Below are 7,820 nucleotides of genomic sequence, written 5' to 3'. Positions count from 1 at the left end.
CCCTATAAAAATGCGCTTGATTGGCGGCCTCTGGCTAGAGGAAGGTCTCTCTGGATATCAGTCTCACCCTCTTGACCTCCTCAAGCTGGTGCTCAACAAGGTTGGCTTTCGCTTCCAGCCACCTTTTGTGTTCATTTTCGAAGGCCATCCCAGAAGCTTTTTTAGAAGTCAGATTGGACACCTCCTCTTCAAGCCGCTTCTAGTGCTCTTCTCGAGCCTTTTTTATTTGAGCGCCGTAGCTTTTGATCGCTTTTTGGATACTACGATCAAAGAAGTCCCAAGATTTAGGTTTTTCAAGGTTAATATCTTTATTGAGTTTGTTCAAAGATTTCTAAAAAGAGGGTCCTTGAACAAGTGAGCCTCGGTAACCAAGAAGGTTCTTACTCCCCTTGGGGTTCTGACCCCCCCCCCCCCCCTTTGGCTTTCCTGAGTTCCAAATGTAATGGTAGATGGTCTGACATGGTCTTAGTTGGTAGTACCTTCATCTCCAGAAGTGACGGGATCTAATCAACTTGGTGAGAGCAGTAGCACCTGTCAAGACGGAAAGTCATACGGGCATACCGAAGGTTAGTGTACGTGAAGCCCGATGTGTTGTTCCAGGGACCCAACTCCCAAAGGTCCATCAAAGCCCATTTCTCACAGAGATCCACCCATTCAGTTTTTTAAAAATGTGTCAACTAACTGGTTGAGCATGTTCTATCCTTTCTCTTCTCCACCATATTTAAGTCACCAATCAAAAGCCATTCTCCTTTGATAGGGGAATCCCTAAGGTGCATCCACAATTTGGTTATATCTTTTGCATTGCAAGGGCCATAAATGTTGACTATAGTGATAGGATGATCGGTCCACATAATTCTCACTCCTAGGGATCTCCCAGAGGCGTGACTAAGGACCACTTTGGGCTCGAGGTTCTTGTCCACAATAGTGAGGTTCTTGTCCACAATAGTGAGGACTCCACTGAACCCCTTCACTCCCTCTCCATACAACACTAGCTTCTTTCCCAATGCCTATTTGCTTTTGATGAAATCATGTAACTGATGTTCTTGGATGGTCTAGCAATTAACTTCCTTCTCCTTTCTAACCTCTTACCAGAAGAGGACATGCTTCTTCTGGGTATTCAATCCTTTCATGTTCCATGATTGAATAGCTAGGGCTTCCATAAGTGGGAGAGGGGAACAAACTCTTCAACCTCTGACCGCTTCCCACATTTGTAGCCCTAGGAGAATCTGGAGGTTCCTCCACGTTAGGGGATTTCTTTATTTGCAGCACTTCAAAGGGGTTGTGGAGCGGGATGGCACCGAACGACCCTTTAAGTTGGGCGGGGGTGCAGAAAAGACTTATCCCTTTTAGGGCTCCGTTAGTCTATGGTGATGTGTACTCTCTTGCCGTTGCCTTCACCCTTTTGGCCCACTGAAGCTAAACACTAGTGTCAATTTAGCTTGCATGGCTAGCTCCTTCTTAATGAGAACTGATGGAATCCCGACAGAAATAGCCTCCGCAACCTCAACCTGCTATGAAAGAGACTTCTTAACACTAGGTTGGTAATGGGACACTTTTATGCCCTGGGACACTTTTATGTCTTGTTAAGTAACCATTTTCCTTGAATTATGTCAAGAGTTTCAAAATGGATTTTAAGGTTCTATCCGTCTAGAAAGTTGTCTCATGAGCTTAAAAAAACTCGACATTTTTTTGGAATATCAATTCCATCTTTAACCTTGTCCTTGCATAACATTTCACAACATGTGAAAAAATAGGTCCTGTTTTTGGCTTTTTTCAACTTTTTGCAACTATACCACTCTAGAATTCATGTTTGTGAGGTCTATAATGCTAGAGAACTATCTTTTGTAGTCCTCAACATGTCCTGATGCTTCTAGGGAGAAATAAATGTTAAAGTTGTAAGTTATGACCAAATTACAAAAATTGTCAAATCCTGTTTTTTAGCCAATTTTAGCTCTTCTATGATTTTTTTGGTGGCTTTCATGATATCCAAATGCAGTTTTGATTTTCTATGTCGCATATTGTAACATAAAGCTAATATTCCTTGAGTTTTGGGGCACCTAATATCCTATTTTGCATAGTAGACAAGGATGGTTGATTTTTTCAATTATAGAAGAAAACGAAACATTCTAGTATATCAAGTATAGCTTTTTCAATATTGTTAGTTTCTTGTGACAACTACATGTATTTTGTAGGTAGTAACCATATCTAATCATAAGGATCAAATTTGGCTAGATATTGAATAGTTTCTATGGGATTCTACAACTCATAATGTTGAACCCAGTTTTTTCATGTTTGCTGTATTTAGCACTTCATCTTCGTCCCCAAGATTCCCCTTGGTAAGAGATGTATTATTCTTTTGACATGCTCCATGGCTTCTTATGAACCTAAAGGACAATAGGGAACTAAGAAAACATGCATATATTATTTGTATTGAGCGTGGCTATAGAAACTTTGATGATAGGTTTGCAGAATGGTAAAAAATCAACTTTTTTGTACCTATTTCTTTTGGCAAAACAAAAAATAGTGAGAGAGAAGAAATCATATGTTCTGATCACCAACCCATTGAAGTTAACTAGGGAATTTATCTCAAGTCCTACAAAAATCCCTAATCTTATTTTTGTGCAACAAAGCGTAAGAAATGGCTGTTTTGATGAAAATGTACTGGTCCATCAACTCTGGAGGCTTGGTGTGACCAAAAGATGAGAAATTTTACAAGTTTCTTATTTTTTCCATGTGTAGTAGGCCTTGAACTATAACCTCATGAAAGGATTTTACAAAATGAGTGGATCTACTATGGTTTTGGAGGTTTTTTTCAAAACCCTGAAAGGACACTTTTATGTCTTGTTAGGTTACCAACCTAGTGTTAAGAGCACTGAAGGCTTGATCCGCTAACCCGTCTTCGAGTAGCCCGTCGTCTACATGTGAGCAGGTTCTTTTGTACCATCAGACCACTCACTAGCTATCGGTTAGCTTCCATCAACTCTTTTTAAAGCCAAGTCTTCACATTCTTCAAATTTTCCTGATCTGCATCATTTGAGGTCTCGACGGTTGTGGCTTTAACGCACTCCTTAGCGTCGGAGCCCTTCAAAATGCTTGCAAACGAGATTCCTAGCCTAAGAGTAGAAGAAAACACCTTGTTTTCATTCGTGAAAATCGTGCCCTATGGTTCAACTGCCATGAGGGTTTTTACCTCAAAGTTGCATCATGTAGCATTCTGGTCTGTCTCCCTTCCTTTTTCTTCAGCTGCCCAAATTCTATTAGTAGGACTTGTTTCACTAACCACTTGGGTCAGACCTAGTGTCGAAGAAAATCCTCCCACCAAGGCACGTTCTGTGGACGCGCAGAGAGCCCATTGCCTTCATCCATCGGGATAATAACATCACTCAACAGAAATTTCCTAGTCGCGAGCGCCTGCGAGAAGTTGACAATGTCTTGCTCCATGGAAAGATCTTTCAACTCCATAGGTAACGTGACTGAGGCATGGAAGATAAAGACGTCTAGCAACAAAAGGAGATGGCGGTACGGGGAATAGGGCTACTATGCCGCGGGGGAACGGACCTTAAGAGAGGGGCCACAAAAAAGGGCGATAGCGCATGCACTGGAATGATAAAGATACAAAATTTACGCTTAAGAAATCCACGATGCAGGAGAAGATCAAGAAGGGTAAGGAGGCAAAACCCAGGCTGTCTATGGATACCTTGCTGAGTGCTGTGGATCTTGTATTGAGAAAACCAATGCCGACCCTGCACAAGGCTCTTTTGAGTAAACAAACCAGCACGCTTACTGAGTGCGCTAGCTGATGGTAAGAGCAGTAACCGGCAAACTACTCCAGCGATAGCGGATACCCTTCGCCATCCTCATCTTGCTGTCTTAAAGGAAAACGGAGTCTTTCTCTGTTTTTCATACAATGCATAACATCATGAGCTTCTGCTCGAGAGGCACCGCACACCCAACTAGGTACGATTGGGAGCTAGGGACCACTGGGCCGGTGGTCCCTTGTCCCCAATCGTACCTAGCTAGGCCCTCACAGAAGCTCATAATGTTGAGGTAAGTCACAATGTGAGAGATATTGTGAGAATTTGTCCAAAACTTCTTGTGTTAAAGAAAGCCTTTAGTAGTATTTGTATAAGGAGTATAAGTTATAGTATAGTGTGTAGGGTTAGTCACAGTGGTAGACGGCCACAAGCCTTGACCCCAACACCCGCAAGACACAGAGAAAGAGAGAGGTCTTCTATCGTGCACCTTCACGCAACAACCCATGTCCTTGTCATATTCTCTCAATTCTGGCCTTGATCAGCATAGAGAAAGAGAAAGAGACAGTTGCTTGTGTGTGTGTGTGAGAGAGAGAGAGAGAGAGAGAGAGAGAGGGGAGAAGAAGAAGAGAATTTTAACCTCTTCGGAAGCTATCCACGAGAGTTGAACTCAAGACCTGTTATTCAAGAGGGAAATGGCAACCAAAGGAGAGTTGGCACTCCTCTAAAAAAAAACAAAGGACAGGAAAGAGCATCTCCAAAGAATCTTGCTTTTTTCCTTTTTTAAAAAAATCATGGCACCCATATTGTAGAGGTTTTCTATTTAAAGACTCCTAATTTCAAAGTAGGTGAATTGATAAAATGTTGCTTAGTCTTTTTAGCCACAAAGATTTGATCAATGGCACACTGCTTAGCCTTAGTGAGCCCCCTAAAAACATCGAGCTTTATAGCTTTGGATTTGTCCTCAATCAACAAGTCTCTAAGCATGCCAGTGCACGCATAAGCTTGAAAGAAAAAAAAAGCACAATATTTTACCTTGTAGATAGCATGCAACTGTAGAGCTGCCATCAACACAGAGTCAGATGCGCTAATGACAAATGGCTTTACACAGGAACACCATCCAGCCCTAAGGCTTTATCCTTGATTACACATGGGCATTAAGTGCCTGCCATTTAGGTAATCGATTTTCATTGTAAATTCTGAGACAGAAAGTTTAATCTTTCGAGCCATGCTCAGACAGTCAATAAATGGGTCAATCTGTTTCTTTTTTCTTTTTTTTTGAGAGAGAGACAGAGAGAGACCTGTTTACCATTTTGTTCTGTGTTTTTTTCAAGAGAAACCACACCATTGAAGTCAATGGCGTCTCGCAAGGAGCTTGACTCGAGGGTGTGTGCCGTCAGAGAGACGATCGTTCCTGAGGCATTGGAGGCAAAAGCTTAAGCACCTTGCGAAAGGGTGCATCAAGGAAGGGCAGACACGAAAAGAGAAGATAAGGATGGAAGGATATCAAGAAATGGGAAAGAAGGGTGCTTACGGGTAAGAGGGGCCAAGCTGCCGCCGAAGGCGACACCGTTTTACTAGTAAGTAAAAGTTTTGAAGAAACATCAAGAACAGTCAAATGATAGAATTGTCAAGAATAATACGACCAATGTCAATCGCCTCCTTGTTGAGGTCTCAAAGAAAGTCTTCAATACTTTAATTAATTTATCTCTTGCTGCATTATGTCATATCCCAAGTATTTACATAGATAAGCAAATTTTCCGTCATTATTGTCTATATACAAATTAATTGTGCAACGAAAAATCAGCACAACAAAAGATTTTCACAGAAGGATGAAATTACCTACACAATGCTCCTTATAATGAGCATGGAAGTCCAAACGAGCGCAAATCAAATTCTTGAAGACAAACAACTCTACATGCTTGACTTAAGATATTGAAGTCGAGGGTGCTGAAGCAATGCTACCCATGGGTATCGATGCCCACTCTGATACCAAATGTTCAAATTCGGGTAGCAAGATTGCACACACAAAGCTTGGAGGGTGTTGGACCAATGTTATCCATGAGCATCAAAGCTTGTTGTGATACCATTTATTCGGGTAGCAAGATTGTACACACAAAGCTTAAAGAAGAAGAAGCTCAAGGAGCACACAACAACAACACTAGTATCACTTCTTGTGCAAGCACAAAGATAAATTATCCCTAGAACAATGGACTTATATAGAATGGAAAAATCCTAACAAAAGAAAGGTTGTATCGACGGTCCTACATGTGTCAAGCGCATCAAACTTGAATATGATAACAATAAATTACCTCATAATCGTAAATATAAACATCAACACATTTAAAAAATCGTAATGGTAAAAGTAAACATAAAACATTTAAACTCATAATAGTAAATGTAAACATCTACGCATTTAAAGAAGAAAGATATCTCTCTCCATCTCTCATTTTCTCCATAGTTCCTCCATGCTCTCTCTCTCTCTCTCTCTCTCTCTCTCTCTCTCTCTCTCTCACACACACACACACACACACACACACACACACACACTTATTGAGAATCTATACAATTATCTAGGGGGAGGGATTCCGGCCCCCCACGCGTCAGCACGAGCTTCATCCGATGATGTTCAAACCAATGCACCATGCAATCCAGCACGGTCAGCGAGACTGTGCAAAGAGAGAGAGAAATGAAATGAAATGTTAAATTAACGTCTTCAAAAAGGCCAGGGTGACCTATGAGACCAAACTGATACAAAAGTGGTGAATCTGTTACAATGTCTGAAAAGTGTGAAAGTGTGAAAATAAATGCGAAAAACTAAATACAAAGTATTAGATAGACTTCTTAGGAGAATTCTTGGTGTCTGGCTAGAATGCTTCTAATCCTTTGTTGTAGTCTCCTCCGGTGAAGTGTGCTTCTGCATCTCGGTCGTGGTCGTCTTGATTTCCTAAGCTCAATCGCCTTGTCAATGAGGGTGCCTTTGGTATGAATGTGGGTATTCCTTTGTGCTCGCTGCTGGCCTCTTGCTTCTCCTTCCATTCCTGCTTCTATCGATCCGAAAAAATCTGTGATCTGCCTCTGAGGCTGTAGTGCTCTTTGTCTTCTCATTAGATTATTCCCGTGCCGATGTAGTTCCAGTAGGTACAGGTCTAAGCACCTTTGATCTTGGTATTGCATGACTCTATCTAGAGGTCTAAAGCCTTCTTTGAATAGGCAATGGAAACGCCCACGTATCTCATAGTATACGGTGCAATGGCATATGTAGTGCAAGAGAGAGAGAGAGAGAGAGAGAGAGAGAGAGAGAGAGAGAGAGAGAGAGAGAGAGAGAGGCGAAGCCTACCAACAGTACTAGTCTCAACATAAAGGGTGCCTAACTTCTCCACCAAGGAAACTCTTGTGTCTCCATGTACTCTTTAGTCATTTTCACACTTCTAGGAAACTCTATTGTCTCCTTATACACTTTAGTCATTTCCACACTTCTAGTTTAATGTCAAAAATGTTATTGGCTTTATTCACGAAGAGAATTAAGGCATGTATATTTTTGGAATCTGGTTCAAGGTTGGTTACAATAAGGCCATTATATGTGACGTCTATACGAAGCGGAAAATTGCTTTGAGACCACGATTGATACAAAGTTCTTTTGAAAGTTGGCCGACCTTACAAATCCCATTGCATATTGTCATTCCACTTTTTCCCTTAGTTATGCTTCATTTTTTTAAAAAAATTGTTATTGTGAATGTCAAAACAGGCTTCCCAAAAAATTACTACAAGGTGGTGCAAGAACACTTTAAAGAGAAGAAAATGCTAAAGTGAAAATAAAGGAGAAGATAAACGCAAATGTGCCAATGAAAAGTATATCAAAATATTCGGACCACATAAGTCTTTGGACTTTCCACCTTCATGGATCTTTTCATTTCCCAAACTCACTCTTCACTTAATATGTTTTGAAAGCCACTTTATTTTTTTGAGATTGGGAAGACCTAATAGGCGACAACAATTAATAATTATTATATGGGAAAATCTCGAAATACCCTCAAAATTTGCAAAACTTCCCCAAAAAATCTCAAA

The sequence above is a fragment of the Adiantum capillus-veneris genome, chromosome 11, assembly GCF_014529385.1.
Source record: "Adiantum capillus-veneris isolate H3 chromosome 11, ASM1452938v2, whole genome shotgun sequence".
In the NCBI taxonomy this organism is placed as follows: domain Eukaryota; kingdom Viridiplantae; phylum Streptophyta; class Polypodiopsida; order Polypodiales; family Pteridaceae; genus Adiantum; species Adiantum capillus-veneris.
The sequence above is the reverse complement of the archived record's forward strand: the minus strand, read 5'-3'. Positions refer to the sequence as shown.